The sequence below is a fragment of the Heterodontus francisci genome, chromosome 13 (genome assembly GCF_036365525.1).
Source record: "Heterodontus francisci isolate sHetFra1 chromosome 13, sHetFra1.hap1, whole genome shotgun sequence".
Lineage (NCBI taxonomy): Eukaryota > Metazoa > Chordata > Chondrichthyes > Heterodontiformes > Heterodontidae > Heterodontus > Heterodontus francisci.
In genome coordinates, this window is record NC_090383.1 from 31,500,590 (window position 1) to 31,528,396 (window position 27,807).

Sequence of the window (27,807 nt, forward strand, 5' to 3'; positions counted from 1 at the left end):
CCTCAATGCAGCCCAGCCTTTTCCAGTCATGGATGAGCTGAAGGAACAGCCAACAAAATCGGAAATCAGTGATGCTATTGATTCTCTAGCCAGTGGAATTACCCCTGAAATCATCAAGAATGCCAAGCCTGCTATACTCTCAGCACTCCATGAACTGTTTTGCCTGTGCTGGGATGAGGGAGCAGTACCACAGGACATGCGTGATGCCAATATCATCACCCTCTATAAGAACAAGGGTGATCGCGGTGACTGCAACAACTACCATGGAATCTCCCTGCTCAGCATAGTGGGGAAAGTCTTCGCACGAGTCGTTTTAAACAGACTCCAGAAGCTGGCTGAACGTGTCTACCCTGATGCACAGTGTGGCTTTCAAGCAGAGAGATCCACCATTGACATGCTGTTCTCCCTTCGCCAGCTACAGGAGAAATGCCGCGAACAACAGATGCCCCTCTACGTTGCTTTCATAGATCTCGCCAAAGCCTTTGACCTCGTCAGCAGACGTGGTCTCTTCAGACTACTAGCTAAGATCGATGTCCACCAAATACTAAGTATCATCACCTCATTCCATGACAATATGAAAGGCACAATTCAGCATAGCAGTGCCTCATCAGACCCCTTTCCTATCCTGAGTGGCGTGAAACAGGGCTGTGTTCTTGCACCTACACTGTTTGAGATCTGCTGCTCTCACATGCATTCAAGTCTTCAGAAGAAGGAATTTTCCTCCACACAAGATCAGATGGCAGGTTGTTCAACTTTGCCCGTCTTAGAGCGAAGACCAAAGTACGGCAGGTCCTTATCAGGGAACTCCTCTTTGCTGACGATGCTGCATTAACATCCCACACAGAAGAGTGTCTGCAGAGACTCATCAACAGGATTGCGGCTGCCTGCAACGAATTTGGCCTAACCATCAGCCTCAAGAAAACGAACATCATGGAGCAGGACGTCAGAAATGCTCCATCCATCAATATCGGCGACCACGCTCTGGAAGTGGTTCAAGAGTTCACCTACCTAGGCTCAACTATCACCAGTGACCTGTCTCTCGATGCAGAAATCAACAAGCGCATGGGAAAGGCTTCCACTGCTATGTCCAGATTGGCCAAGAGATTGTGGGAAAATGGCGCACTGACACGGAACACAAAAGTCCGAGTGTATCAAGCCTGTGTCCTCAGTACCTTGCACTACAGCAGTGAGGCCTGGACAACGTATGTCAGCCAAGAGCGACGTCTCAATTCATTCATTCTTTGCTGCCTCCGGAGAATCCTTGGCATCAGGTGGCAGGACCGTATCTCCAATGCAGAAGTCCTCGAGGTGGCCAAAATCCCCAGCATATACACCCTACTGAGCCAGCGGCGCTTGAGATGGCTTGGCCATGTGAGCCGCATGGAAGATGGCAGGATCCCCAAGGACACATTGTACAGCGAGCTCGTCACTGGTATCAGACCCACCAGCCGTCCATGTCTCCGCTTTAAAGACGTCGGCAAATGTGACATGAAGTCCTGTGACACTGACCACAAGTTGTGGGAGTCAGTTGCCAGTGATCGCCAGAGCTGGCGGACAGCCAAAAGATGGGGCTAAAAAGTGGCGAGTCGAAGAGACTTAGCTGTTGGCAGGAAAAAAGACAGAAGTGCAAGGAGAGAGCCAACTGTGTAACAGCCCTGACAACCAATTTTATCTGCAGCGCCTGGGAAAGAGTCTATCACTCTAGAATTGGCCTTTATAACAACTCCAGGCACTTACCTCTAGGCACTTACCCATTGTCTCTCGAGACTAGGAGGCCAAAGAAAGAAGATTAAGGCAGTTTCAATGGGGAATATCCTGGTTATCATATCAGGTAGGTTTTACTTTAATCAGAAGGTTCTCTGGTATTAGTATTTCCAAGGAATGTGGGGTGCATCCAGACACAATGCCTCCATAAAGTTCTTTAGCCTGTAGATATCATTTACAGTTCTATAGTTTGGCCACAGGGGTTGCAACAAATTCTTTAACTGGACAGACACATGCCCATTGTGTGGTTTGATGGCTTTGTTAGCTGTCTCTTGACTAGTATATTGAAAGTCATTCATTGTATCTATATAAGGTTTTCACGGTTCTGTGGAATGCTGGGAGGCAAAGTTCATGTCCATGGTACCTTCTTTTGGGCTTTTAAATGGTGGCTTCCATAAATATGAGTGCGTTCTTGCTGAAGGACCAGCTACCGGACTTCGACCCCCAAGTGACTGACGTCTGACTCCTCAGACTATGTCACTTTTAAACCACTTCTCCTGTCCTTGCGGAGCCAAGACCTCACGCATCCAACAACACTCAAGAAGCTTGACACCATCCAGGACAAAGCAGCCCACTTGACTGGCACCCCATCCATCATCTTCAACATTCACTCCCTCCACCACCGACACACAGTGGCAACAGTATGTACTATATACAAGATGCACTGCAGGAACTCACCAAAGCTCCTTCGGCAGCGCCTTCCAAACCCACAACCTCTATCATCTAGAAGGACAAGAGCTGCTGATGCATGGGAACAGTACCACCTGCAAGTTCCCCTCCAAGGAACACACCATCTTGACTTGGAACTATATCACCATTCCTTCACTGTCGCTGGGTCAAAATCCTGGAACTCCCTTCTGAACAGCACTGTTGGTGTACCTATACCCCAAGCACTGCTGCAGTTCAAGAAGGCATCTCACCACCACCTTCTCAAGGGCAATTAGGGATCAGCAATAAATGCTGGCCTAGCCAGCAACACCCACATCCCACGAACAAATAAAAAAAATTAACTTTTGCTGTCTCTTCTCCTTTTGCCATCTTCACCATCGCCAGATATAGCAAATAATTCACAATGATCAATTGGATTATGGCCAATACATGAGACACAATTCTTATCCAAAGATTTATCTCAACTGTAGTTCCCCAAATCCACAATTGTTCCCACCATGGGATAATTTTACCGTTTTGTATATCCTTTCCCACCTCACTTTGTCTTTGTTTTGGTTCCCATAGTACATGCTGGGTTATGTTGAGATCATTCAGTCATTTAGTTATTTTAGCCTGAACTTCAAGTTTCAGTAGATATCTACCATAGCCAAGTTTACTAACAAATTCTTCCAGGTTTAAATGGGTGGGTCTGATACATAGAGCCAAGTTTCCTTTTCCTAGATGTAAGGGTTGTAGGATCCTATGTCCTTTTGATATCACATGAGCAGGCTCGATACAAAAGGTTGGTTGTATAACTGGGCATGTCAAATTATTTCCAAAGATAAAAGATTTTACTATTGTGGTTACATAATTCCCTTTGTAAACAGAATTAACAATTCCACATCCTCCTAATTTAAATTGCATGGTACAGTTTGCCCTCTTGAGTTGTTATTACTGTCAAAAGGGCATGTAAAATACAGTTCCTTGGAATATTTTTCAGCTTCGGCTTTTTTCCTCAGGCAGGTGACTGTCGAGGAACGTCAATCTAGTTCACCGGTCACACTTTCGCACCACATGATTCCCAAGAGAAGTGATGATACATTCTTTATCATTTCCTCCTTTTCCTTTCTCTTGCTGAAAAAGAAACAAATGAACAAAGATTTGCTCTCCGTTGACCCCTACTATATTATGTGGGCTGCATAGATTCGATTGATAGCTCAGATATTAGATTAGATTAGAGATACAGCACTGAAACAGGCCCTTCGGCCCACCGAGTCTGCGCCGACCACCAACCACCCATTTATACTAATCCTACACTAATCCCACATTCCCACCAAACATCCCCACCTGTCCCTATATTTCCCTACCACCTACCTATACTAGTGACAATTTATAATGGCCAATTTACCTATCAACCTGCAAGTCTGTTGAGCGGATCACAAGATTTAACATAATGGTTGCTTGACGTGGCAAACACTGATTGATTTTGTGCTCCACCTTGCAGTCAATTCCTGGGAACTATAGCCTTTCCTGAAAAAGTTGCTTGGTGTTGATAATTCCCTGGTGACCCTCGTGTGCTATTTCTACAACACATTCTCTCAATGACTGTGGAATGACAATGTTGCCGTGTAACACGAGATCAGAGGTGGTTGCAACTGTGAGCTCATTTCAAACATTGTGAAAACCTTGTAACATGTGAGCGATTTCGTTTGTAGATGCTCTTTCAATCACATCTTTCCAGTTTTGTGATTCCTTAGATGTCATACATAGCTGCAGTGTTTCATCTTGTTTGGTTGCCACTTTGATGTCAGTTAATTTTAGCGACTTTGGTACCGTGTTTACGCTCACATGGTAAAGATGGTGTTTGGCAGTTTGTATTTCGTGACTAGTAGGACGGATTGTCAGCAAAGGATGGTACGAAAGGTAGTCTGCTGGATTAAGCTTGCCTAGCTAATACTCAACACGGAACTCGTACTCTTCTAGTTTAAGTATCCAATGCTCTATTCGAGTAGATGTCTTGCTATATGGATTGTTGAACAGGGTCACTAGTGGCTTATGATTGGTTATCACTTCAGACTCATTTACATACAGGTAGAGATGAAAGTGTAGGATGCTTCATGTGATTGAGAGTGCTTCTCTGTTTGCGAATATTGTTGTTCTATAGGCGTTAATGATCTGCTTGTCATCGTGATGATTGATGGGTGACCTGCTTTGTCTTTCTGCACGAGAACTGCACCTAAGCCAACTGGGCTTGCATCCATGACCATCTGGGTGCTTTTCCCAGGGTCGAAGTAGACATTTGTGTAACTTTCTGACAACTGCTGTTTGATCTGGTGTACAGCCTGTTTGTGCGATTTAGTCCACTCTCACTTGGTGATCTCTTTTGTCAGATTGCATAGGGGGGCAGACAACACAGAATGTCAGAAGTGATATGACTACAGTATGTGATGAACCTAAGCAGATTCTGGACTTCATACACATTTGTAAGATCTGCAGCTTTTGCAGTGGCTTCAACTTTCCATGGATCAGGTGATACTTCTTCACTGCTGCATACATGACTGAAGAATTCAATTCTGCTTTCCTTGAACATACTTGACTTTGTTCAGGGTGAGGTTGCATTCTCTTAGACATTGTAGGCATGTGTGTAGGTATGTCTCGAGTTCACTTTCAGTGGGCAGCACAGTGGCGCAGTGGTTAGCACTGCAGCCTCACAGCTCCAGGGACCTGGGTTCGATTCTGGGTACTGCCTGTGTGGAGTTTGCAAGTTCTCCCTGTGTCTGCGTGGGTTTTCCCCGGGTGCTCCGGTTTCCTCCCACAGCCAAAGACTTGCAGGTGATAGGTAAATTGGCGTTGTAAATTGCCCCTAGTGTAGGTAGGTGATAGGGAATATGGGATTACTGTAGGTTAGTATAAATGGGTGGTTGTTGGTCGGCACAGACTCGGTGGGCCGAAGGGCCTGTTTCAGTGCTGTATCTCTAAATAACTAAAAATAAAATAATGTCATCACTGATATTCAACATGCCCTCAAGTCCTTGTAGTACAGATTGAATCATGTGCTGAAATACTTCAGCTGCTGAGTTGACTCCAAAGTTGAGTCTTTTGTATTGCAAGAGTCCGATGTGAGTGGAGAACACTGTAAGATACTTTGATTCTTCTGCAAGCTTGATTTGATGGTAGCTTTCAAAGAGGTCAAATTTAGCAAAATGTCTGGCACCATTCACTTTCTCAATGATACTGTCAATTGTTGATGTCAAATCATAGATTCATAGATTCACAGCACAAGGTGGCTATTAGGCCCATTGTGTCTCCGCTGGCTCTCTGAAGGAATAATTCACCTAGTGCCACTCCCCCGCCTTCTCCTCGCAACCCTGCATATTCTTCCTTTTCAGATAATAATCCAATTCCCTCTTGAATGCCTTGATTGAACCTACCTTCACAATACTCTCATGCAGTGCATTCCAGATCCTAACTACTCGCTGAGTGAAAAAGCTTTTCCTCTTGTCACCATTGCTTCTTTTGCCAGTTACCTTAAATCTGTGCCCTCTGGTCGCTGATCCTTCCATCAATGGGAACAGTTTCTCTCTATCTACTCTGTCCATGATTTTGAATACCTCAATCAAATCTCCTCTCAACCTTCTATTCTCCAAGGAAAACAGTCCCAACCTCTCAAATCTATCGACATAACTGGAGTTCCTCATCCCTGAAAACATTCTCGTGAATCTTTTCTGCACCCTGTCTCACGCCTTGCCATCCTTCCTAACGAGTGGTGCACAGAACTGGATGCAATACTTCAGTTGAGGCCATACCAGTGTTTTATACAAGTTCAACATAACTTCCTTGCTCTATGCCCCTATTAATAAAGCCTAGGATGCTGTATGCTTTATTAACCGCGCTCACAATCTGTCCTGCCACCTTCAATGATTTCTGCACATATATACCTAGGTACCTCTGCTCTTGCACCCTCTTTAGAATTGTACCCTTTACTTCATATTGTCTTTCTGCGTACTTTTTTACCAAAATGAATCACTTCATACTTCTCTGCATTAAATTTCATCTGCCACTTGTCTGCCCATTCCACCAACCTGATTATGTCCTTTTGAAGATCAACATTATCCTCCTCACAGTTCACAATACTTTCAAGTTTTATATTATCCACAAATTTTGAAATTGTGCCCTGTACACCAAGGTCTATGTTATTAATATATATCAGGAAGAGCGGGGTCCTAACACTGACCCCTGGGGAACTCCAGTATAGACCTTAGTCCAGCCTGAAAAACAACCATTAACCACTACTCTCTTTTTCCGGTCACTCAGTAAATTTCGTATCCATGTTGCTAACGTCCCTTTTATTTCATGGGCTCTAACTTTGCTGACAAACCTGTTATTTGGCACTTTAACAAATGCCTTTTGGAAATCCATATACACCATATCAATAGCATTACCCTCATCAACACTCTCTGTTACTTCATGAAAAAACTCAATCAAGTTAGTTAAACATGTTTTGCCCTTCACAAATCCATGCTGGCTTTCCTTAATTAAGCTGCATTTGTCCAGGTGACTATTAATTTTGTCCCGAAGCTTCCCCACCCCTGAGGTTAAATTGACTGGCCTGCAGTTGCTGGGCTTACCTTTACACCTTTTTTTGAACAAGTGTGTTTTTTTAAAATTCATTCATGGGATGTAGGCGTCACTGGCCAGACCAGCATATATTGCCCATCCCTAACTGCCCTTGAGAAGGTGGTGGTGAGCTGCCTTCTTGAACCGCTGCAGTCCATTTGGGGCAGGTACACCCACGGTGCTGTTAGGAAGGGAGTTCCAGGATTTTGACCCAGCGACAGTGAAGGAACGGCGATACAGTTCCAAGTCAGGATGGTGTGTGACTTGGAGGGGAACTTGCAGGTGGTGGCGTTCCCATGTATTTGCTGCCCTTGTCCTTCTAGTTGGTAGAGGTTGCGGGTTTGGAAAGTGCTATCTAAGGAGCCTTGGTGCATTGCTGCAATGCATCTTGCAGATGGTACACACTGCTGCCAATGTGCGTTGGTGTTGGAGGGAGTGAATGTTTGTGGATGGGGTGCCAATCAAGCGGGCTGCTTTGTTCTGGACGGTGTCGAGCTTCTTGAGTGTTGTTGGAGCTGCACCCATCCAGGCAAGTGGAGATTATTCCATCACACTCCTGACTTGTGCCTTGTAGATGGTGGACAGGCTTTGGGGAGTCAGGAGGTGAGTTACTCGCCTCAGGATTCCTAGCCTCTGACCTGCTCTTGTAGCCACGGTATTTATATGGCTACTCCAGCTCAGTTTCTGGTCAATGGTAGCCCCTAGAATGTTGATAGTGGGGGATTCAGCGATGGTAATGCCGTTGAATGTCAAGGGGAGATGGTTAGATTCTCTCTTGTTGGAGATGTTCATTGCCTGGCACTTGTGTGGCGCGAATGTTACTTGCCACTTCTCAACCCAAGCCTGGATATTGTCCAGGTCTTGCTGCATTTCTACATGGACTGCTTCAGTATCTGAGGAGTCACGAATGGTGCTGAACATTGTGCAATCATCAGCGAACATTCCTACTTCTGACCTTATGATTGAAGAAAGGTCATTGATGGAGCAGCTGAAGATGGTTGGGCCTAGGACGCTACCCTGAGGAACTCCTGCAGTGATGTCCTGGAGCTCAGATGATTGACCTCCAACAACCACAACCATCTTCCTTTGCACCAGGTATGACTCCAGCCAGCAGAGGGTTCTCCCCCCGATTCCCATTGACCTCAGTTTTGCTAGGGCTCCTTGATGCCATACTCGGTCAAATGCTGCCTTGATGTCAAGGGCAGTCACTCTCACCTCACCTCTTGAGTTCGGCTCTTTTGTCCATGTTTGAACTAAGGCTGTAATGAGGTCAGGAGCTGAGTGGCCCTGGCGGAACCCAAACTGAGCGTCACTGAGCAGGTTATTGCTAAGCAAGTGCCACTTGATGGCACTGTTGATGACACCTTCCATCACTTTTCTGATGATTGAGAGTAGGCTGATGGGGTGGTAATTGGCCAGGTTGGACTTGTCCTGCTTTATGTGTACAGGACATACCTAGGCAATTGTAGCTGTACTGGAACAGCTTGGCTAGGGGCGCAGCAAGTTCTGGAGCACAGGTCTTCAGTACTATAGCCGGAATATTGTCAGGACCCATAGCTTTTTCAGTATCCAGTGCCTTCAGTCGTTTCTCGATCTCACGCGGAGTGAATCGAATTGGCTGAAGTCTGGCATCTGTGATGCTGGGGACTTCAGGAGAAGGCCGAGATGAATCATCAATTCGGCGCTTCTGGCTGAAGATTGTTGCAAATGCTTCAGCCTTATCTTTCGCACAGATGTGCTGGGCTCCCCCATCATTGAGGATGGGGATATTTGTGGAGCCACCTCCTTCAGTTAGTTGTTTAATTGTCCACCACCATTCATGGCTGGTTGTGGCAGGACTGCAGAGCTTAGATCTGATCCGTTGGTTATGGGATCGCTTTGCTCTGTCTATCGCATGCTGCTTATGCAGTTTGGCATGCAAGTAGTCCTGGGTTGTAGCTTCACCAGGTTGGCACCTCATTTTGAGGTATGCCTGGTGCTGCTCCTGGCATGCCCTCCTGCACTCTTCATTGAACCAGGGTTGGTCTCCTGGCTTGATGGTAATGGTAGAGTGGGGGATATGCCGGGCCATGAGGTTACAGATTGTGGTAGAGTACAATTCTGCTGCTGATGGCCCACAGCGCCTCATGGATGCCCAGTTTTGCATTGCTAGATCCGTTTGAAATCTATCCCATTTAGCACGGTGATAGTGCCACACAACACGATGGACGGTATCCTCAATGTGAAGGTGGGACATCATCTCCACAAGGACTGTGTGGTGGTCACTCCTACCAATACTGTCATGGACAGAAGCATCTGCGGCAGGCAGATTGGTGAGGACGAGGTCAAGTATGTTTTTCCCTCGTGTTGGTTCCCCCACCACCTGCCGCAGACCCAGTCTAGCAGCTATGTCTTTTAGGACTCGGCCAGCTCGGTCAGTAGTGGTGCTACCAAGCCACTCTTGGTGATGGACATTGAAGTCCCCCACCCAGAGTACATTTGTGCCCTTGCCACCCTCAGTGCTTCCTCCAAGTCGTGTTCAACATGGAGGAGTACTGAGTCATCAGCTGAGGGAGGGCGGTAGGTGGTAATCAGTAGGAGGTTACCTTGCCCATGTTTGACCTGATGCCATGAGACTTCATGGGGTCCTGAGTCGATGTTGAGGACTCCCAGGGCAACTCCCTCCCTACTGTATACCACTGTGCCACCACCTCTGCTGGGTCTGTCCTGCCGGTGGGACAGGACATACCTGGGGATGGTGATGGCAGTGTCTGGGACATTGTCTGTAAGGTATGATTCCGTGAGTATGACTATGTCAGGCTGTTGCTTGACTAGTCTGTGGGACAGCTCTCCCAACCTTGGCACAAGCCCCAGATGTTAGTAAGGAGGACTTTGCAGGGTCGACAGGGCTGCGTTTGCCGTTGTCGTTTCTGGTGCCTAGGTCGATGCCGGGTGGTCCATCCGGTTTCATTCCTTTTTATTGACTTCATAGCGGTTAGGTACAACTGAGTGGCTTGCTAGGCCATTTCAGAGGGCATTTAAGAGTTAACCACATTGCTGCGGGTCTGGAGTCACATGTAGGCCAGACCAGGTAAGGACAGCAGATTTCCTTCCCGAAAGGACATTAGTGAACCAGATGGGTTTTTACAACAATCGGGAATGGTTTCATGGCCATCATTAGGCTAGCTTTTAATTCCAGATTTATTAATTAAATTCAAATTCCACCTTCTGCTGTGGTGGGATTCGAGCCCATGTCCCCAGAGAAATACCCTGGGTCTCTGGGTTACTAGTGCAGTGATAATACCACTACGCCACCGCCTACCCCTGCAATTGCAATTTGCAATTACATTTGCAAATCTCCATTCCTCTGGCACCACCCCTGAGTCTAAGAAAGATTGGAAATTTATGGTCTTTCTCGTTGTATTGCTTGGTTTGGCGACTGCATATCAACACAGATTCTGATCTTGTTTTCGCTTTTGGGTTTTTTGACAACTTGTATGAGTGAGACCCAAGGGGTAGGTTCACCTCTAACATTCTCAATGATGTCAAGGTCAAGTGAGCACTGAAGTTCTGTTTCTGTCTGCTTTCTGACATGGAACGGTATTCGTCTATGTTGGGGCACGACTGGACGCACGTTGGAATCTACATGCAGCTTACATGTAGCATCCTTCAGTTTGCCAATACCTGTGAGGCAGTCAGCATACAGTTCAAGAATGTTGTTGGTTTAAGGAGGAACTATGTATGTGACTGTAATCATGTGCAAATCTTTTGTGTGGAAACTGATGAGCATGTCACTTTCTGCAGATATGACATAGAATACAGCATTCATTCTGGTGTCTTTGAATGTGATTGGCATTTCAAAAGTCCCAAGAACTTTCAATGGTTTGTTACTGTTGTAGGGGAAGATTTTTGTATTCCCTGGTTTGCAAAGGATGGAGCAGTCCTAAAGTTGTTGAAGGTTTTACCTCCCATACTCCTGTATCTATGACAGCATCTACTTTTGAGCAGCCAATGGTCACTGTCACAAGTGGCTGGCTGCAGAGTTCATTAGATAGCACAAAAGTATATTCAGGGCATCCTTCGCCCTATTGGTGTGGTACTGGTCCATGGCACCCTTTTGGTAGTATTGGTCTTAACAGTTGATTTTGCTGATGAATAGCAAACACAAGCAAAATGGTTGCATTTTCCACAAGCTTTACACTGTTTACCAGCAGCAGGATATACAGTCTGGTGTGGATAAGCATTGCCACAGTGGAAGCATTGCTTGGACAAGGCGTGATCCTATTTGTGAGATTGCCGTTATTGCTTTGCAAGTTGTTGCCTGGCCCATGAGTGGTGAACACTATTCACAGGAGTTGAGCTTGAAATGTGGCAGTTGCTGTTGGCAGCCTCAACCTCAGCAGCTCTGGATTCTGAAAGTGATAGCGATCTTGCTAACTCCAGCAGCTCTCACAGCTTTCTGTCTTTCTTGAGTGCTTTCTGCATATTTGACTAGAGAGGTAACCTTCAATTATTTGTATTTTGATTTCCCATTCGACATGTTCGATGTCACCAAAGTCACATTTTGTTGTCTCAATTGTGTGCAATATTGATCAATTGTCTCATTTGCTTCTTGCTTGGTTCATCAAAAATAATTGTTTAATATATTGCATTCCTCTTGGGTGTGAAATAAATTGTTAGTGCATTTTTTGCTGAGTCATAGTCATCTTGCGCAGACTAAGTGTCTCAAAAATATTTTCCAATTCTTCACTTCCACAGTGGTAAGGCCTTTTTCACGTATCGGTGATTCCAAAGCCCACCATTGCACCCTCGAATCATCTTCTGACAATGTGGGAGCACAGATGAGGGCTCGGACTTCATGTCAAAATGTGTTAGGTTGGGCATAGCCATCGCCATCATGATTGTCACTGCAGCGATAGTACATGATCAAGGATCTGAGGAAGTGTTCTGCAAGCAAAATCACACAGACATCATCAAAAGTAATATTGGTAGGTGGAGAAACAATTGCACATTTTGTGGGGTGCTACAATCCTGCAATACATTCTTCTCTAAGGTTTAAGCAGAACAAACTGTAGTATAAAGATGTAAAGCATTAATACTGAAGACAGTGAGAGACCCCTCTCACTGTATGAGTGATGATGTAACAGTCACGAGATAGGCTTGAGAAGAATAAGGTATAGCAGCATGCAGGATGCTAACTTAGGTGGCTTGAAAGAATGTATATAGTAACTGTAAATCATAAAGAGTTGTTAGTTAACTTTTACCAGCGTCTAAGACTTTCTCTAGAATGCCCTATAATGATACTAATACAAACCCAACAAATGCAACATGGTGGCAACGGTAAAACAATGATGAACACAGGAGAGTTTAAAGATCCCCTTACCTTTGGAAGAAACACCAGGGCAACAACAGAGAAATTTAAAGATAAATACTGGCTCGGTACAGAAAGAAACTACTTACCTGCAGAAGAGGCTGTGGTGAGTGAGAACACAGAAATACAGGCTGCACCACAGAACAGGAGCTTGCAAGTGGCCTGCAAATCCAGCAATTGGGTAAGTCACAATACCAACGGTTGGGGTTCGCGTTAAAAGCCTTTGAAAAGTTTTTGGTACTTTTCTAAAGACATTGTGCTCAGAAAGCAAAAATAAAGCACAGAAAAACCCAATCCTTCACCCGGGCTGAATGTGAGGGTGAAGTCTGTGAAACACACGAAAAGCGCAGGATCCCCCCCACTCCCCCCGAAAACTGTAGGGACACCTCCATTAAGGCAAGCAAGCCTGAAAAAAAACCAAAGTGCATTTCTCAAAGAAAGGGGAAAACCCTAGTAAAGCCTATTAAAACAGTGGGGATCTCCAGAAAACAGCAGGGACACCTCCATTAAGACAAACAAGCCTGAAAAAAACAGTGAATTTATTAAAGAAAGGGAAACCCTAAAAAAAAAGCCTATTAAAATAGCGGTGGTCTCTTGAACAGCTGGGGAACTCCATACAAGCAACTAAGCCTGAAAAAAACAAGCAGTATTTTTTTTAAAGAAAGGGGAGCACCCTAAAAAGTCTATTAAGAAAGCAATATGGATCCAAAATTGGGAATGCCTGAGAATTTCCAGCATCAAGGGGACCCAATCAGATATAAAATTGGCTATCATGGAGAAAAAGGTTGTTAAAGTTTAGAATCCCTTCACAACTCCATACAAAATCTGAAGTGGAACAAGAGAACACCCTCCTATATTCAGTAGGGGCGATTGCGGACGACTACTGATAAATTCGAAGGGGTACTCCAAGCCATTGATAAATATTTTAATCTCTGTACCAATAAAACCATGGAAAGAGCCAAATTTAATAAGCAGGTGAAGATGAGTGTCAAACTATAGACTCCTATATTAATGACCTGTCTAGATTGGCAGAAGATTGCAAATATGGCAAATTAAAGGCAGAACTAATCAGAGACAGGATAGTCATTGGCATAATGGATGAATGCTTGTCAGACCTGTTACAATCCAAGGAAGACCTTACACTGGAAAAGCCATTCAAATTGTAAGAGAGGCTGAAGTTCGCAAAGAGAATAGGGACATCCTACAAATGGAAGACAAGCCATGGATGAGAAAGAGTCCAATGCTCATCCAACTTGTTAAGTCAAAGCCAGGGAATCACTTTGAGGAACAGAAAAAACATACAGGTGAGAAGGAGCATGACATAGGAAAAATTTGCCAATGTTGTGGTGCCAAGAAGACCCACAGACGAGAGCAGTGCCCAGCAAGTAAAGCTGAGCATTTTAAGTGTGGAAAAACTGGACACTGGGAAGATGTACTACAGCAAAATTTCTTCACCTAAAGGTACAACGCAGAAGACCTTCATGCAAACAGCAGTGAATCAACTACAGCAATACCCACAGGAGAAAGAACCAGGAGAGTTCTTGGGAGAAATCAGCAATGCAGACCAAGATTTCTGGACAGCAGACATCTACGTGAATGTATACCTCATGAATTATAAGCTTGCCACAGGGGCTAGTGTCACGGTATTGTCTGACCAAGAGCCTTGGTGAAGAGACATTACCTGCAACCGACAGATATACAGTTGCATGGTTCAGGTGGGACACAACTGCAAGTAAAAGGCAAGCTCCAAGCAACTCTTCAGCATAAAGGATGACAACTGGCAGAGACCTTATATGTCTTACACAATCAAGAATTTTCTTTACCGAGCAGGAATGCATGCTTGGAACCGCAGTTGATTGAAAAGGTAGCTGAAGTCAAACAAAGAAAGGTAAACGATTTCTTCCAATCGTCAACTGATGCGTTATCGAGGGCAACCGTAGATCATCCATCACCGTAACAATGCAAACTGCTGTTGACTACCCAATTTCCAACTAATATCACCATTACTGACTACTTTTCCAAGTTGATAGAAGTCCGACGATTACATTCTACGACCACTGAGGTGGTTATCAGAATCCTTAGATTTTAGATTAGAGATACAGCACTGAAACAGGCCCTTCGGCCCACCGAGTCTGTGCCGACCATCAACCACCCATTTATACTAATCCTACACTAATCCCATATTCCTACCAAACATCACCACCTGCCCCTGTATTTCCCTACCACCTACCTATACTAGTGACAATTTATAATGGCCAATTTACCTACCAACCTGCAAGTCTTTTGGCTTGTGGGAGGAAACCGGAGCACCCGGAGAAAACCCACGCAGACACAGGGAGAACTTGCAAACTCCACACAGGCAGTACCCAGAATCGAACCCGGGTCCCTGGAGCTGTGAGGCTGCGGTGCTAACCACTGCGCCACTGTGCCGCCCCATTATGAACATCTTCGCGACACATGGGAATCTGGAGGAAATATTATCAAACAGTGGACCAGTTTGCGAACGAATGTTTTACCCAGTTTGCCATGAAGATGGGCTTTGGGCTTTCAGCATCTTACGGGCTCACCGAGGTATCAACAGTCCAATGGCGAGGCAGAACGAGGTGTGAGAACCATAAAATCGTTACTCAAGAAAAATGAAGATCTTCCTATCTCACTTCTAGTTTATCATTCAATGCCACTGTTGTGCAGATTATCACCAGCAGAATTACTAATGGGAAGGAAGTTAGGAACACAGCTTCCAGTGTTGCCTCAACAATTAATGCCTGGATTGAAGACTCAAAACCAAGAGAAGCATACATATGAACATATGAATTAGGAGCAGAAGTAGGCCATTGGGCCCCTCGAGCATGCTCCACCATTCAATAAGATCGTGGCTGATCTGTTATAAGTTCAAGAAAGAGAAAAATCCTACAGAAGAAAACAAACCAGGACTTTCAATAGGAGATTTCGAGCGAGAAGCTTACCTGAATTAAACAATGGTCAAAAAGTTTGGGTACGTGACCTGGAATGAGAAGGTACAGTAATCCATAAACATGAGGACGATTAGCGATCGTATGCTTTACGAACGAATGAAAGGAACATATGAAGGAATCAGACAAATATCATTCCCATTCAACAAAAGCAACAGCCAATAATCCATCTGCAAGATCCAGATGAAGATGAATGAACCAAAACTGAATGAAAAACTACAATCAGTAGAAATGAAAAACCAAGTCAGCAACCCAGACTTCCTATGAAGATGACTGATCATCCCAGACAGACGACAACCAGATCAGGGAGAGTTGTCAAACCTCCAATGAGACTGAATCTGTAAATCAGAAGCTTGGGGGTGGGGGGAGAGAGAGTAGTAAAGTCATAAATGTATATATGGAAAAATGTTGGATAAAGACTTAGGGGGAGATGTAGTATAAGGATGTAAAAGGTTAATGTCGAATACAGTGAGAGAGACCCCTCCCACGGTACATGCGATGATGTAACAGTCACATGAGATAGGCTTGAGAAGAAGAAGGTATAGCAGCATGAAGGACGCTAGCTTAGGTGGCTTGCGAAGAGTGTATATAGTAACTGTAAATAATAAACCTTTATCGAAGTCTAAGACTTTCTCTAGAACGCCCTACAACGCTACTAATACAAACCCAACAAACACAACACAAACTACCCTTGCATTAGTGTATGAGACAAAATGGCTGCATTGGCTGCACAAAGATACAAGGCCTGCTGTGCACAAACCCCAGCATTGTCCGTATTTGACAATCTGCATTACCTGGAGCTCATGACTGAAAGCGCAGTGAATTATTCCTGGCTATAAAGTAAATGCAGATTCCATCCTCGTAGCCATTGTAAGATCTCATCTAATAGTTGTAAGTTCTGCTATTGTAAACCTCTGGAAGATACACACAGCACTTCCCTTCTGGATTGACGCTGTAAAATAAACCTTTATTATTGACTCCCTCTAGTGGCGCTCTGCCCATGCTACACCAAGCATGTACCGTGGCCTCAAATAAACAATACACTACATATCAAATTAAAATAAATTAACAATATACTACACTCAAGATATCCCAAAATACTTGCCAGCTGATGAATTGCCTTTGAAGAATAATCACTGCTGTTTTGTAGGCCAACATGGCATTGTTCTGCACACAGCAATGAGATAAATGACAATGAGTTAAGCACCTTTCACTGCCTCAGGATCTGCCAAAGTGATTTACAGTCAATTAAGTACTTTTGAGGTGTGGTTATTGCTTGGAATGTAGGATACACGGCAGCCAATTGGTGCACAACAATGTCCATAAACAGCAGTGAAATAAATGACAAGATAATTTGTATTTGTGATATTGGTTGAGGGATAGATGTAGACCAGGATATGAGGGAGAACTCCCCTGCTCATCTTTGAATAGTAATTCAAATTAAATTTTCTATGTTAACCTGAGATGTGATTTAGGTTTAACATTTCATCCAAAAGACAGCACCTCCAACAGTGCAGCACTCCATCAGTACTGCACTGAAGTGCCAGCCTAGATTATACAATCAAGTTCCTGGGTTGGGACTCCAGGGTCAAGCTGGTGCTTTTATGGTTCATATACTTCTGGTAATCAATCTTTAACTACACTAGTCCATCCTGCTTATTCATTGTTTTCTCAAAATGTAAATTGATACCCAAGTTAATCTCTGGAACCAGCGCAAGGCAGTTCAGGGCTACCCGAAATCCTAATTGTATCTGACTGAAAACAGCACATTGACTCCTCCCACAAGTGAATCACTTACAAAAGAATGATAGTTTAGGGATTAAAAGTTATACACAATACATCAACTCTAAGGGAAAGTACAATGTGGAAAGAGGGCATAATCAGTTACACAAAAGGCACAAAGTAGGTTACACTGTATTTGTATTTTGATCAGGGTGTGCATTTCTGATTGTGGAGAAGTAGCAGCATAACCAATGATGGGAGCTGAGAAAGTCAAAGGATAATATGTCAGAAGATGCCTTGAGCTATTTTCTTGGTTACATGTAGAGACAGGATTCGTTCAAAGGTCAGGTGTCTTATATGTGTGCCTGGCTGTATTCATGTTTTGGCAGTGATGCCCTCTTGCCTGGATCATCAGTTAGCTGCTTCCACAGCGATGCTCCCTTGTGCAATGAAGTTGTGGAGAATACAATGAATGACGATGATCTTGGAAATTTTAGGAGCCTGTGCTATAAGAGACTCTCTCATTTCTCAAGACACCTACAGCCAATTATTTGCCCCTCAACGATCTTGCTGGTTTCAGGAGTCCTGTTGTATCTGTACTCTCTGTGCTTGCCACAACGATACCAAATGCCAAGATAGTCTTGGTCTCCAAGGTGCCATTCTTTGAGTCTCCCTTCACCTACAAATGAAACCGAGCACACATGAAAACTTTGTGGTGCTTTGGTGCTGGGAAAGTGAGCATTGACCGACGTTGCTAGTTGTTAATAGGGGATTAACTGTATTCAGGTGATGGGCATTATTTGGGGACTCATATGTATAGGAGCATACTGAAAGTGTGTTTTGATGATTCAAGGTGCATCATATGAAATGTGTGTCTCTGTAAGTAAAAGTTTGTAAGCGTGTAAAGACAAATTTCCAATTCTATCCTTCACTGCCTGACTATCTGAGTTGCAATATGGTAGCAGAGGATGGGTTGCCTGATGGTGTAGGTTTGAAACTACAATAATCTTTGTTAGGGCATAAAATTAAAATCCTAGTGGCCATTGTGGAAAAAGACAGAAAGAAGGTTTAAATTGTCAGGATTTGATTACCCTCTCATATTCTCAAAGTCTGAACCATATGACCAATTGAAGAATGAGGTTGATATGTGGACATGGGTTACTACTGTACCAAAGAGAAAGCAAGGCATGATCTTGGCATTCTTGCTTCCTGAACAAATTAAAGTCAGAAATAAGATATTTTCTGAGATCGATGCCCCTTAGTTGGATAGTGATGAAGGTTTTGACTATTTAATAGTCTTCCTGAATGAAATCTACAAGAAAGATGATCTGTAAAATGCCTATGAGACTTGGTCAGAATTTGATAGCTTTCAGAAAACAGCAGTCATTCCATGGAAGAATATATCATGGGCTTTAACAAATGGTATAAAAAATTGGTAAAGTTCAATTTGTGGATCCCTGGATTGGTACTAGTGTTTAAATTACTAGATTGTACTAAGGTGTCTCATATGGACAGGCACACGGCTCTAACTAGCTGGTTGACTTCAGCCATGGCTTAGTTAGTAGTACTCTCACCTCTGAGTTATAAGGTTTTGGGTTCAAGTCCCTCTAATGATAAAAGATCTCATGGCACTATTTTGACAAAGAGCAGGGGAGTTATCCCAGGTGTCCTTGCTGATATTTATCCCTCAATCAACATCACAAAAACAGATTATCTGGTTATTGTCAGGTTGCTGTTTGTGGGAGTTTGCTGTGCACAAATTGGCTGCCATAATTCCTACATTACTACAGTGACGACACTTCAAAAGTTCTGCATTGGTTGTAAATTGCTTTGAGATGCTTGGTGGTCATGAATAGTGCGATATAAGTGCCAGTTTTTTTATCTTTAACTGGTGTCCAGTTCTCAGAGAAAAAGACTTTGTTGGATCAGATGTCTGCTGCCTTAAAAAAAAATTCCTGTGGCAACAGACACTCCTTTCAGCCTTCATGGAACAACTGCGGAATTCTGCCAAGACACAAAGAATAGAAAACTCAACGGTTACCAGGTTTGAAATATTGCAGATAGCCGACGCAGGCATCAATGCAGCAAAAAGATTAAAGACAGACAGAATGAGGTTGAAAGTACTTATAGCAAATCTGGTTATATCAGCAGAAGATAAAATTAGAATAGTATTTTTTTTATTTTAGAGATACAGCCCTGAAACAGGCCCTTCAGCTCACCAAGTCTGTGCTGACCAACAACCACCCATTTATACTAATGCTATATTAATCCCATATTCCCTACCATTCTCCTACCACCGACCTACATTAGGGGCAATTTACAATGGCCAATTTACCTATCAACATGCAAGTCTTTGGCTGTGGGAGGAAACCTGAGCACCTGGTAGAAACCCACACAGTCACAGGGAGAACTTGCAAACTCTGCACAGGCAGTACCCAGAACTGAACCTGGGTCGCTGGAGCTGTGAGGCTGCAGTGCTAATCACTGCACCACTGCACTGCCCTCTGTTTTTAATAATCTAGCCCCTGGAGCCCTGATAACATTCTGCTGAATCTGCACTGCACTTCCAAAGCCAATATATAATTTTTACAGTGTGGTATCCAGAACTGTACACAAGATATGGTCTAACCAGGGCCTTGTATAGCTTTAGCTAAACCTTCTCCCTTTTATATTCTAGTTACAAAGGCTAACATTCCATTAACCTTTTTCATTACTTTTTGTACCTATTTTTTTTTTAATGGGTGAAATCCCAAATTTGTGATAAATTGTGATAATCCTCCAGCTCTAGAAGGTACTATAATTGGTGCCATTTTTTGAGCATTTAAATGCTTTGCATGCAGGGAGTCAGGTTTTTATCAAGGCTGAGGTATCAGGTAAAATTCGCAGAGCTCTGAGGCATTGTATTAGACAGTCTGAGACACAGTTCAATTCAGGAGATTTGGTGTACCATAAAATAGAGGGAATGGAAAGGCCCTTGTAAGGTCATAATGGTAAGACAGTACTTGTCAAACATGATAATCAAACTGTTAAGGTTCATTTCGCATTATTAATTACAACATCTAAGACTCTGAGCAATTGATAGAAGTAAACAAGGCACCTTGTACCTTAGATGCTCATGTTTTTGTGATGAGGATCCTGAGGAACAGAATGCGGTATGTCAAGGACTGGTGGTAATGTGAGTGGTCATGACACACATGACAGAGCTATCACATCCACAGTGGTTACACGGGTGACACATGTTCCAGAGGTGTCTAATGAGTGGAGGGATGCAACAATCGTGGGACGTGCAAGAAAAGCTACTGTCAAGATTAGATATTGATTAAATGTTCAGGATGATGGCCAAGAAGTAAGGTCTATGGACTGGCAGGATGGGGTGAAAGAGTGGAAAGTAAGAAAATGCAGTACAAGTGGTGAGTCCAGATGTGACTGTTATATCAGAAAACAGCAGAAAGAACCTTCAATAGAGCAAGAGGGAAATTTCGCAGTAGTAGCCCTACAGACATAGGAAGTAGAAGCCATAGCTTGAATAGATTAGACAATGAAATAAAGACCACGTAACAGAACTAGGAGTAAAATTTTTCATGATCGTGAAGTTTTGGTGGCTGCCAATACACTTGAGGATAAACAAAGAGGCAAAACAAAGGGAGTTAGATTGTAAGAGAGAATTTGGAACTTATTCCAACATAACAGATAAGGTCAACCAGTTTTGTCGCATAGATGGGTTTGTACTGAAAAAGTCCTTGCAGATCGGACTTAGAATGCTAAAGTGAAGTTAGTTGCTGGGAGTTTTGAAGAGCGACTGAGTGATACAGATGTTAGAGTGGACTATCCCACAGCTGGAAAAGTAAACTTAAAATTTTTTGAATCTTTTGGTCGCATATTCAAGGGAGCGTAGGTCAATTGACATAAAATCTGCATTTCTTCAGGACTTTTCAGAGAGAAGTGTTTGCCATACCGTCTAAAGAGACAGCAGATGCAGAAAGAAAACTACGTAAACCAAACAAATGTGTTTATAGCCTAAATGATGCTTCTAGGTGAGAACTATTTTGCTGAAAATCAGATGTGTTCAACTAAAAGCAGATCTTGCAATGTTTTATTAGTATCATAAAGGAAAACATTCATCATCTTCATGATGCATGTTGATGATTTCTTATGGGGTGGTACTGCTGATTTGAGAAATGTGTTATTGAGATTAAAGTAGAATTTAAAATTGGGATTCAGGTTTGTGGGGCTTTTAGATATATTGGTTTAGATATCAAGCAAAGTAGGTCTGGTATAACTTTAAATCAACAATCCTATTTACAGGGTGTTTCTCCCATTCTAGTTCATTGTACTAATCAGCTTAGAAGTATGATCTTATATCTAAAGAGCAGTCAGAGCAATTGCGAAGCTTGATTGGTCAGTTGAACTGGTTAGGCACTCAGACTAGACCAGAAGCTAGTTTTGATGTGTTGGAATTAAGTATTTTGATGAAACACCCTAAAGTAAGGGAAAATAAAACATTACAAAAATTAAATCTGGACAAAGGCATATTTAAATTCCCATCCTTAGATGACCCAAAGAACATGAAGCTTGTTATCTTTAGCAATGCTTCAGATACTAATCTTCCTGTTGGGTATTCTAGTGCAGCTGGGTTCATAATAATTCTGATGGATGAGAAGGGGAAATGTTGTCCTTTAGATTGGAAAGCTAAGAAAATAAAAAAAAGTTTGTTAAATGTATTCTGGCTTTTTTTTGATACATTCATGGGATGTGGGCATCGCTGGCCAGGCCAGGATTTATTGCCCGTCCCTAATTGCCCTTGAGAAGGTGGTGGTGAGCTGCCTTCTTGAACCGCTGCAGTCCATGTGGGGTCGGTACACCCACAGTGCTGTTAGGAAGGGAGTTCCAGGATTTTGACCCAGCGACAGTGAAGGAACGGCAATATAGTTCCAAAATATTGAAATACTGGCTATAGTGGAGGCAGTGGATATGGGATTCTTTTTGTCAAATATTTTAAGTGAGAATCTGTACAATGGCGGTACTGAAGGTAGTATCCCCATTGAATGTTATGTAATCATTCATTGTGGGATAATATACATTGTAGGAAAAATGTGGGCGAGGAAAGGTTACAGATTGACCTTGCCAGCTTTAAGCAAATGCTGGAGAGAAAGGAAATCTCTAAAATTAAATTAAAGGACAAAGATGGACCAAAACTAAAGGTACTGAATTGGGGGGGTGGGGGGGGGGAGCGGTGGGGGGAGGCCGATTTTAAGATGATAAAACAGAATCTGGCCAAAGTGGACTGGGAGCAGGTACTTGTAGGAAAGGGTAGGACCAACAAGTCCAGAGAACCCTGGATGTCAAGGGATATAGAGGATTGGATCAGTAAAAAAAAGGAAGCTTATGGCAGATTCAGAGTGCTGAAAACAGTGGAGGCACTAGAGGAGTATAGAAAGTGGAGGGGGGTACTTAAAAAAGTAATTAGGACAGCGAAGAGGGGACATGAAAAAACACTGGCGGGCATGATAAAGGAAAATCCTAAGGCATCTTATAAGTATATTAAGGGCAAGAGGATAACCAGGGAAAGAGTAGGGCCCATTAGGGGCCAAAGTGGCAATCTGTGTGTGGAGCCGGAGGACATAGGTGAGGTTTTAAATTATTACTTTTCACCTGTATTCACTATGGAGAAGGACGATGAAGGTGTAGAGATCAGGGAGGGGGATTGTGATATACTTGAACATATTAGCATTGAAAGGGAGGAGGTATTAGCTGTTTTAGCAGCCTTAAAAGTGGATAAATTCCCAGGCCCAGATGAGATGTATCCCAGGCTGTTATGTAAGGCAAGGGAGGAGATTGCAGGGGCTCTGACACAAATTTTCAAATCCTCTCTGACCACAGGAGAGGTACCAGAGGACTGGAGGACATCGAATGTGGTACCATTATTTAAGAAAGGTAGCAGGGATAAACCAGGTAATTACAGGCCGGTGAGTCTAACATCAGTGGTTGGGATGCGATTGGAAAAGATTCTGAGGGACAGGATTAATCTCCACTTGGAGAGGCAGGGATTAATCAGGGATAATCAGCATGGCTTTGTCAGGGGGAGATCATGCCTGACTAACTTGATTGAATTTTTTGAGGCGGTGACGAAATGTATAGATGAGGGTAAAGCAGTTGATGTAGTCTATATGGACTTCAGTAAGGCTTTTGATAATGTCCACATGGGAGATTGGCTAAGAAGGTTAAGTGTCCATGGGATCCAAGGCAATTTGGCAAATTGGATCCAAAATTGGCCTAGTGGCAGGAGGCAGAGGGTAATGGTTGAGGGTTGTTTTTGCGAGTGGAAGCCTGTGACCAGTGGTGTACCACAGGGATCGGTGCTGGGACACTTGCTGTTTGAGGTATACATTAATGATTTAGATGTGAATATAGGAGGTATGATCAGTAAGTTCACAGATGACACGAAAATTGGTGGTGTCGTAAATAGTGAGCTGGAAAACCTTAGATTACAGGACGATATAGATGGGCTGATAAGATGGGCGGAGCTGTGGCAAATGGAATTTAATCCTGAGAAGTGTGACGTGATGCATTTTGGGCGGACCAACAAGGCAAGGGAATATACAATGGATGGTAGGACCCTAGGAAGTACAGAGGGTCAGAGTGACCTTGGTGTACTTGTCAATAGATCACTGAAAGCAGCAGCACAGGTAGATAAGGTGGTTTGGAAAGCATATGGGACACCTGCCTTTATTTGCCGAGGCATAGAATATAAGAGCAGGGAGGCTATGATGGACCTGTATGAAACACTAGTTAGGCCACAGCTGGAGTACTGTGTACAGTTCTGGGCACCACACTACAGGAAGGATGTGATTGGACTGGAGAGGGTGCAGAGGAGATTCACCAGGATGTTGCCTGGGCTGGAGCATTTCAGCTATGAAGAGAGACTGAAAAGGCTTGGGTTGTTTTCCTTAGAGCAGAGAAGGCTGAGGGGAGATATGATTGAGGTATACAAAATTATGAGGGGCATTGATAGGTTAGATAGGAAGAAACTTTTTCCCTTAGCGGAGGTGTCAATAACCAGGGGGCATAGATTTAAGGTAAGGTGCAGGAGGTTTAGAGTGGATTTGAGGAAAATTTTTTTCACCCAGAGGGTGGTTGGAATCTGGAACGCACTGCCTGAAGAGGTGGTAGAGGCAGGAACCCTCACAACATTTAAGAAGTATTTAGATGAGCACTTGAAACACCATAGTATACAAGGCTACGGGCCAAGTGCTGGAAAATGGGATTAGAATAGTTAGGTGTTTGATGGCCGGCACAGACATGATGGGCCAAAGGGCCTGTTTCTGTGCTGGATAACTCTATGACTCTGAATAGGTAGATTCAAACCAGCAACTGTTAGATTGTTTTACTGAAAGAAGTGCATGTACGAAGAAATTGTTAGGGGGCTGGGAGGAGGGTTATCTCATAATGTAATGCTTTGGACAGAGTATAGAAGTCTTTTTTTAAATTTTGGTTGCGCATAAATTATAATTTTATTTTAGAGAGAGGAGGGAATCAGTTAATTGTATATCACTAGGGGGTTAATTGTGTTCAAATGGTGGGTATTAATTGGGCAGTCACCTGTGCTTATCTATATAGGCTGAAAGTGTGTTTTGTTAGTTGGAGGCTGACAGTATGTAACGGGCTGAATTTTACGAGTGCACCGCAGTTCGCAGCGGTGCACTCTGATGGCGGCATGCATCCTGCGCGGATGCGCCGTCCCTGAGCCCTGCGATATTACGCACAGGGGCTAATTGAAATTGAGGGGGTGGCCGCCAGGTCCCCCCCAATGCCATCCGGCACCATCGCGCAGGCGACAGCGCAATTTTTAAAGGGCTTTAAGCACTTAGAAGGAGTTTTAATATTTAAAGGTACAGAATGCTTTATTTCTTATTAACAAATAAAAATGATATTGAGGCCCTTCCCCAATCCTCCCCCCCCCCCCAATGGTCAATTCATTGCCTGCTATTGAATAAACCTGCCTTTATCCCTATCTGAACCTTCCGCCCCAACCTTCAAACTTTTGCCCTTCAACCCCTTCCCATCATCCTCACATCCAATAAAAATTGATTTCCCCGCTCCCCCACCCCTCCCGCCCTGAAAATTTTATTCCTTCCCCCCCTCCCCACCAGGTTCTCGCCTGGGAACTCCACTGCAGGTAAGTTTATTTAAATATCATTACTGTTAATTTAAATATGCAGCTGAAGGGCACGCCACCAGGTGGTGGGCGGGGGCGGGGAGTTGGGGGCAGTGCCGCACCGAGGACCCCCAGTCGCCGGTAATATGCGGCAGGCCCTTCTTGACATCGCTGGTCAAGGCGGGCCTCTCTCCGCAGAATTTTACCACCCCCGCCTGCTGTGATCCGCGGCGTCGAGGGGCTGGTAAAATTCAGTCCAATGTGTATCTCTGTAAATAAAAGCTTGTAAGTGTATAAAGAGTAGGCTTCAGTTCTATCCTTCACCCCTTGTCTATCTATGTTGTAACATTAGTGACCACTTGCTCGCTACACACTGACAGAGTGGAAACCTTTCTTGCTCATGTCGGCCAATGCTAAAAGAGCACCTACACCACACTGCAGTGGCCCAAAGGAAAGGTCCACCATTGCACCTTCTCATGGCAACTAGGGATGGACAATAAATGACGCTTTGTCAGTGACGCCCATGTCCTGAGATGAAATTTTAAACAGTTAATAGATGGAACTTCAATATCTTGGGATGTGTAGGCAGAGGAATAGAGCACAAACTTAAGGAATTGCTGATGAATCTGTACAAGATAGTGGGATAGCCACGCCTGGCATCTATTAATGAGGCTGTTCAAGGCACAGGTTTAGTTACTCCTGGAGACTGTTAATAAGTTTGTCCTCACTCCTGAAGTACTGTGCACATTTCTGGTCACTGTACTACAGCGAGGATATCAGGCATTGGAGGTGGTGCTCGAATAGCCAATTAAACTGACACCGGAGATTAAGGTGCTGGAGTTATCAGGACAGGTTAAAGAGATTTTACTTTTTAATACCAATCAGATGGACTGTCATCTTTTCTGTACTTTCCAACATCCCTGTGACATGGGAACACTAAAAGCAATTATCAGTTTTAAATAAAAACAGGAAATGCTGGAAATATTCAGCAGGTCTGGCAGTATCTGTGGAAGGAGAAACAAAGTTATGTTTCAGGTCAGTGACCTTTTAACCGACCTGGAAAAAGTTAAAGATGTAACAGGGTTTAAGCAAGTACAGAGACAGGGAAAGGGAGGAAACAACAAAAGGGAAGGTCTGTGATAGGGTGGAAGTTGGAAGAAATTAAATAGCAAAAGGAATGATGCTGCAAGGCAAAAAGGGTAACCCCCAGGAAGTTGATAGCGGGGATTCAATGATGGTAATGCCATTGAACATCGAGGGGTGATGATTAGATTCTGTCTTGTTTGAGATGGTCATTGACTGGCACTTGTGTGGCACGAATGTTACTTGCCACTTTTCAGCTCAAGCCTCTATGTTATCCATGTCTTGCTGCATCTGGACATGGGCTGCTTCAGAATCTGAGGGATCGTGAATGGTACTGAACATTGTGCAATCATCAGTGAACATCCCCACTTCTGACCTTTTGATGGAGGGAAGGTCATTCGTAAAGCAGCTGAAGATTGTTGGGCCTAGTACACTACCCTGAGGAACTCCTGCAGTGATGTTCTGGAGCTGAGATGATTGACCTCCAACAACCATAACCATCTTCCTTTGTGCTAGGTATGACTCCAACCAGCGGAGCGTTTTCCCCCTGATTCCCATTGGCTCCAGTTTTGCAAGGGCTCCTCGATGCCATATTCAGTCAAATCCTGCCTTGATGTCATGGGCAGTCACTTGCACCTCACCAGGGATATTCAGTATTTGGGAAGGACAGACAAAAAGCAAAAGGCAGTGGAGTTGCATTGCTGGTTAAAGAGGAAATTAACACAATAGTGAGGAACGGTATTAGCTCTGACGATGTAGAACTGAGAAACACTAAGGGGCAAGAAACGTTAGTGGGGGTTGTATATAGACCCCCAAACTGTTGTGGTGATGTTGGGAATGGCATTAAACAGGAAATTAGAGATGCATGCGATAAAGGAACATCTGTAATTATGGGTGACTTTAATCTGCATATTGATTGGGCAAATCAAATTAGTCACAATACCGTAGAGGAGGAATTCTTGGAGTGTATACAAGATGGTTTTTTGGACCAATATGTTGAGGAACCAACGAGAGAACAGGCCATCCTAGACTGGGTATTGTGTAATGAGAGAGGAACAATTGACAATCTAATGGTGCGAGACCCCTTTGGGACGAGCGACCATATCATGATCGAATTCTTCATCAAGATGGAGAGTGACGTAGTTGATTCTGAGACAAGGGTCCTGAATCTTAGTAAAGGAAACTACGAAGGTATGAGGCGTGAGTTGGCCATGACGGATTGGGAAACGTTACTTAAAGGGATGATGGTGGATAGGCAATGGCAAACATTTAAAGAGCGCATGGATGAACTGCAACAATTGTTTATCCCTGTCTGGCGCAAAAGTAAAACGGGAAAGGTAGCCAAACCATGGCTTACAAGGGAAATTAGAGATAGCATTAGATCCAAGGAAGAGGCATATAAATTTGCCAGGAAAAACAACAGACCTGAGGATTGGGAGCAGTTTAGAATTCAGCAAACGAGGACCAAGGGATTGATTAAGAAGGGGAAAATAGAG